The sequence below is a fragment of the Pollicipes pollicipes genome, unplaced genomic scaffold, assembly GCF_011947565.3.
Source record: "Pollicipes pollicipes isolate AB1234 unplaced genomic scaffold, Ppol_2.1 Scaffold_4219;HRSCAF=4965_pilon_pilon_pilon, whole genome shotgun sequence".
In the NCBI taxonomy this organism is placed as follows: domain Eukaryota; kingdom Metazoa; phylum Arthropoda; class Thecostraca; order Pollicipedomorpha; family Pollicipedidae; genus Pollicipes; species Pollicipes pollicipes.
The window spans coordinates 5,910,825-5,916,909 of record NW_023596448.1 but is presented as its reverse complement, the minus strand read 5'-3'; the positions used below and the strand labels follow the sequence as shown (position 1 = coordinate 5,916,909).

At 54.6% G+C, this 6,085-nt stretch overlaps 1 protein-coding gene across 1 annotated transcript in view; it reads right to left on the bottom strand.

Moving 5' to 3' along the window:
• LOC119095716 (uncharacterized) overlaps positions 1 to 5,712 on the bottom strand; it is a 45,115-nt gene extending 39,403 nt beyond the window's left edge. Inside the window, exon 1 of the mRNA XM_037218570.1 lies at positions 5,591 to 5,712. The gene's annotated coding sequence lies outside the window, so the exon portion shown is untranslated. The remainder of the gene's footprint in view (positions 1 to 5,590) is intronic.
• Positions 5,713 to 6,085: the final 373 nt, after the last annotated feature.

The following is a 6,085-nucleotide window of genomic DNA, read 5'->3' as shown; positions in this document are numbered from 1 at the left end:
CTGGGCGACAACCCGACATCAGAGCCGGCCAGACCAGCGCCGTCACGCCCGGCAGCGCGGCGGCGCAGCTCCACGAGCTGGGCGCGGCAGCGGTCCGGCCGCGCAGCTTGCGCCAAAGCTCGCGCAGCTCGCGCAGAAGATCGCACAGTCGTGCCGAGGCTCACGCAGCTCGCGCTGAAGCCCACGCAACTCGCGCCGAAGCTCGCACTAAAGCTCGCGCAGCTCGCGCTGAATCTCGCGCAGCTTGTGCCGAAGCTTGCGCTGAAGCTAGCGCAGCTTGCGCCGAAGCTTGCGCTGAAGCTCGCGCAGCTTGCGTCGAAGCTCGCGCAGCTCAGCCGCGTTATCTGACGCCAGGCTTGCAGCGCGGCGCCCGCCACCACAAAAGGCCTCCGCTGGCACGGTTCCCACCCGCGCATGGGCCATATTGTTTATCTTCCGGAACGCCGCGCGACCAGCGGAACCAAACGAGGCCGCCGAAGCCCGGCTGTGAGGCGGGGCCATGCCGTTGGCGGCGGCACCGGAACGCACCGATTTGGTGAATGTCATGTGCAGTGACATTGCGGATGTCTTTCAGACTTAATTCGCTCTCGGGATGTGGTCTAGTGCACTAATTGAGCATGCCCAGCCACCGCGTTGGGTTCGCCTCCACAAAGTGCTCACAAATTACGCACAGTGATTCGAATTATGTTCCGGATAACGCGCACACAAGCTCCTAATATTTACTGGATAGTAGCTCATAATGTCGAAAAACTAAGAGTTTTCAACATTTCTCGGCTATTTAAGACATGTGTACCATTGGGGCTTAACGACGCACTCAGCTGCTGAGGCTATATAGCGCCGCCTGCCTCTCGCCCGGGCAGGAAGGGCGGGCACCGCGGGAAATCGAACACCTTGCCTCTGGTTTCCCAGACGTGGAGTGGTTAAGGCAGACGCGTTAACCACTACACTACCGGCACCCTAGTATCCAAGACATCATCGTAGTTGCTTCAGTCTTTTCTTCAACGCTTCGGTTCCGAGCGTGCATCAACCTGAATCGAGATGGCCGATCTCTACAGCGTACCCGTTATCCCGGACATACGTCCTCTCCGCAAGCGATAGGAGGTACAGTGCCTTGCGTATCACTGGGCAACCAATGTTCGTTTGCCTTCGCGGCGTAGCCACGAGGGGAGCTTTTGCGGCCATGCCCCTTTCCTGGAGGTGGCTGGGGTCCTTTGAGGCTGAAGGCCCCAGTGCTTTTTGGCTGTTAAACAACCAAACGATGTCAAACATAACACTAACACAGACATTCAAAAACGGTCCCACGAAACAGGAAAACAGATTTCCGAGCACAAAAAGTAAAACGAATAAAAACGCGGGCCCCTATTGCGACGACGAGGGGATCCTTTGACTTAAAGGGCCCCTTGTGACTCGGTTTAGCGCCCTCTCGGGCAAAATCCCAGCCACACCACTGGATCGCCCTACTGCCGAAACCAGTTGTCTCCTATATGTATCGCACATGGCCATCCCCCGACTTTGTCATTAAATTACTGCTGTTGGGCGCCACACGTCACTATCCATGGCAGCCAATAAGATTTGAGGCAAAAACAGTTGTCCTGGTCAACTATTGTGGAATCATATGAGGGCTATGAGCCCATGTCAAAGTTCAGTGAGCCCCAACTCACCCATCTTTGGCTACATCCCTAAGTGCTGCAGTGTGTCTTGGGATGATTGGTAACTACACGACCCACACCTGCTCCAACTGCCACCACGCTATCGATCTTGAGCGCCGTCCTTGTGTGACGTGTTGTATCAGCTGACTGACACGGAAACAGCTGAGCCGCAAATTTTGCCATGTGTGTAGCCATCAATGGGGGTTGTTGTCTCGTTGGGGTTTCAACTTAGGGACGCGTGATCGGCCAATAATTGTCAGGAGCATTGCCGTGGGACAGAATCGACCATACATGTTAGACAACGAAATACCAGTTTGACACTCAATGTGATCTTAGCATCTGTTGATACTAATGATAGGTGCTCGGGCTCCGCTAACCCCCACAGATCAAAACGAGAGGAGCACACAGGTCTGCTGATAGCGTTTCTCAATCACAATACCGAGAAATGTGAGCGATGAGCTCCTAGAACCAGAACGTCCGGCGACGGGAATGACTTGGCAAACCAGCCGCAGACGCGGGCGTGGCCTCCCGATCTTGGGCGCAGAAAAATAAATAGTGACGGAAGCGTCCATCTTGGGACCAACTGCAATGGACGTCCGTTGGCGCACACATCCTGTCACGAGACGCCATGTCCCTGTTCCATTAGAGAACCGCTTTTATGTGGTGCGTTCCACGGAAAGAATGATGAAATGCTTGTTTTACAAAATCGTGCAAGATCTGTCAGGCGGCTGGCACATCATTATGTTCAAAATATGCGAGTGCTTGTGCGTTCGTTTGCTGTTGACTGGACATCAATCGCTGTTCAAACGGTGAACGGCGAACAAACGTCATTGATCGGAGTGCGAAGTTAAGCAAAATGTTACTCCATGAGGACACATTCCTTCCTTTGGTATAATTGTGACGGTTCCCGCTTTTCCTGACAAAATGCGGAACAAAAACCGCCACCGGCGTGTTTCGTTTAATTAAATTTCATGATTTCCTCACTGTTAGACGATTGCGTGAATCCCCAGATTCCTTACGGCAACCAGTGTCTAGTTGCCTGTCGCGAAACTAGGAAGAATCTGGGGATCAGTTTTGGAATCAGATCAAAACCCTCCGGAATCCAGATTCCGCACTGAGATGTGCTAGGGAACCAACAAGAACCAGTATCCAGCCTGGAAAATGGCCAGGGATACAGGAAGATCCCAGCTCTATCCTGGAGTCATGCCGAGGATCCAGCCAGCACCAACATTCCTTATAAAGTCGCGGAACCAGCGCGAACAAGGACCTTACCAAAATCATGTGGCCAGAAGCCAGTGCGTATCCACAGTCTGCTTAAAGTACGCACGTTGCACAAATAAATATTAAAAGGTTATGAAAAATGTTTCTTTTTTATTTCAGAGAGCATGCCCTTAACTTAATAATCAATATTTGTCAGTGGGTGACCCGAAGGAGTTAGCAAATGAGACAATGGAAAGCACGAACCAAGATCTGGTCTTTCGTGAGTGAAGCATCGGGAACCAGAAACTAGGGTCTAGTGTTTGTAAGGAGCCGATGGAAGCCACACAAGCCCTTGGTCTTTGTGAAGGAGCCAATAAGAACCAAGGAACGAGGGATCTGGTGCTAATTATAATCGGGAGCCGGGATGTTGTATCTGCGAAGGAACCATTGGTAACCAGTAGCCCATAAATCTGTGCCAAAGGAGTCAATGAGAGCCAGGAACCAAGGTCCAATATTTGCAACAGCAATGGTATCCAGGAACCTGGGGCCGGTGTCCCTGAAAGAACCATCCGGAATCAGGATCCAAGATGTCGTTTTCATGATGGGGCAAGAAGAAACCAGGAATCAACATTCGGAACAAGGCACATGTTTGCCCACTATCCTCCTGGGCTAAGCGTTCCCTGATATAAGCCCCGTCGAATCCAGGACCACTGCGATTTAGAAGTGACGCAATCACCTTCGCTGCATCGGCTTTTGCCTCCGACGTATTACCAGGCACCGCCGCCACTCCGCGGCACATCCCACTGCACCACCGCCCTGCCTCGGTTGGCCAGCGCCCGGATTCGACCCGAGTTCACGTGTTGAAGACACGTGGCCCAATTTCAAACGCTACACTGGTTGGCGGCTCAAACTCAGGCTCATGTGCAGCTCGTGAATGGGAACAGATCACCGCAGCGTGTGAACACGCAGCAAAGATCACTCACCACTGGTTTGAATGTTTGGAAAGCGCCTGAGACCCGGCACACAGAGGACTCAAGATGGCGGGTGAAAATAGGTCAGCGGGCTTCAGTGATCTGAAGGCAGGGGCTGAGCCAGGGCTTCGTTCAGGGGGGGGGGGGCCGAATCACGATCGGAACGTGTCACATCGATTTGCAATTTTTAATCCGAAACCATCTGAAGAAAAAATGTGGGCCTGAGGGGAGCGGGCAGGCAGCCCCCCCCCCCCCCCCCCACCCCTGAACACCACCCGCTCTTGATTGTGTCCCTGTCTGAAGGGCAGCGCTCTAATACTCCTACTTCTGCCCGCATAAATGCTAAGCAAGCGGGAAAATTGAAGCACAATTTAATCGACATTGGATACCGTCGTTACGAACAAACGTTCGAATTTCAACAACCATTTATTGAAGTTTCTGTTGGACCACACACAGTTAATAACTGTGTATGGCCCAACAGAAGCCACAGAAGCCATCCAGCCAATTTAGGCGGTACGCCAGTATAGCTGTGACCATGACAGCGTAAATGTCAAAGCTCTGCTAGGTCTGCAACACTAAACATCCCTGTTAATCACCGCTAGGGGCGCACTCAGGGGGATCATTAGACCCAGACTTTTTCGTTGTTTTCCCATACATGGCTCCCAACTACATACATAAGCACTACAATACATAATCGTCATGCGCACTCATCAAACACCGCCCCCTCCTCTACGAAAACCCTGGCTGCGCCCATGATCACCAAACATTCCTGCAGGGCTTAGAGGGCGGCGAAGCGTGAAGCACGTCTGGATTTGCCCATCTTTGCGTATTGTGCCTTCAATCGTGCGACGAATTACTGCTTTAGACCAACATCGTGCAGCAGCGAGACACTGTGTGTTGAACGCGCCATAACAGACAGCGGAAATCGATGTTTTGCTTATTCGTTGTGTATATTTGAACCTAGACAGCAACACGCTGGCGTCACGTCTGGACGTAATACAATTACAACGGAACCCGAGGAACATTCCTAAGCTTCGACTACTTAGACGAACGAGCCAAAACCAACTCCTAAACGTTGCGCAACGACGCCAAACTGCACGGGACTCGTTTCATCGATCAAGTCAGCAAGCCCGTTGCGCGGACGGCGAAGCAAGCAGAGACTCCGGCCCGTCTCAGCCCGACCTGGCCTTTCTCTGCGGCGTGCCATCGCGAGTGAAAAGACGCCGCAGCGACAGCAATTCAGACCCTTCGCGTGACAGCAACAGACGTACATCGGCCAGCCAGTCGGGCCGCGGCGGCGTGGACCTATCTCTCCACGGCGGAAGTCCCGGCTGGAGATGTCAGATTTGACAAGCTGGTACCCGCTCTTGTGCCGCGGGAGCACCAGCGCATATGTAGCCGTGCTGGCTCCAAGCCGGCGCCTGTTTGGTGCCGGTACGTGTACCGGTCCTCGACGTGTTCGACGCGAGCGAGCATCGCCTGGTACCGCCAGAGTACCCCGTGTTGTCAGCCCAGGTACCACCGCCCTAGCGGCACGCTGGTACTGGCTCAGTACCGGCTCCCGGTACCAGATCAGTGCCGGCCGGCCCGGCGATTGGTGCTGAGTTGTGCGGCACCCTACGCCGAGCCGCCGCAATCTTACATCTCTAGTTCCGTCGTCACGCGAAAACAAGTCACCACACCGCAGTCACCCCGGCAGAACGGCCATCGTCCCCACACACACCAAAAACTTCGGGGGCGCGCAAAATCACCGCCGTCTTAGAGACTCACCTCCCTACAGCCGCGGCCCCAGACGTCGCGTCGAACACCAGCTGACACGTCTCCCGCGGCCGGGCGCCTCGCTCTCGTTGCTCTCACCGCGCTTCCCCGACCCGCCGCGCCACTTCTGCCGCCCTGCGCTGCACTGCCGGCGCCTCCCGGCGAGGCGACGGACGCAATCGCGTCGGCGGCTCCGTCAGTCAGCTGGCGCGGCCTTGGGCCCGGCCGCCACCACCGCCAGGGGTCGGAGGCCTGATGCCGCCACTGGTGTCGCCCGGGCAGCGGCGCGTCTAGCGGCGGCTGCGGTCTCTCGAAGGCACGTGCCGCGAGGACTCCCGGGGAACGGCAACACGAGTTGAAGGGCGTACCCGGTGTGTGTCGGTCGGTGTAGGAAGTAATCTTTCATGGATGATGAATGAGCAGCTGTTTTTTTTACTCCGAAGTCAGTTTGCTATGACGCTGTAGCTAGTGGCACGTGTCTGGAATTTTCCTTTCCTTGCTAATTTT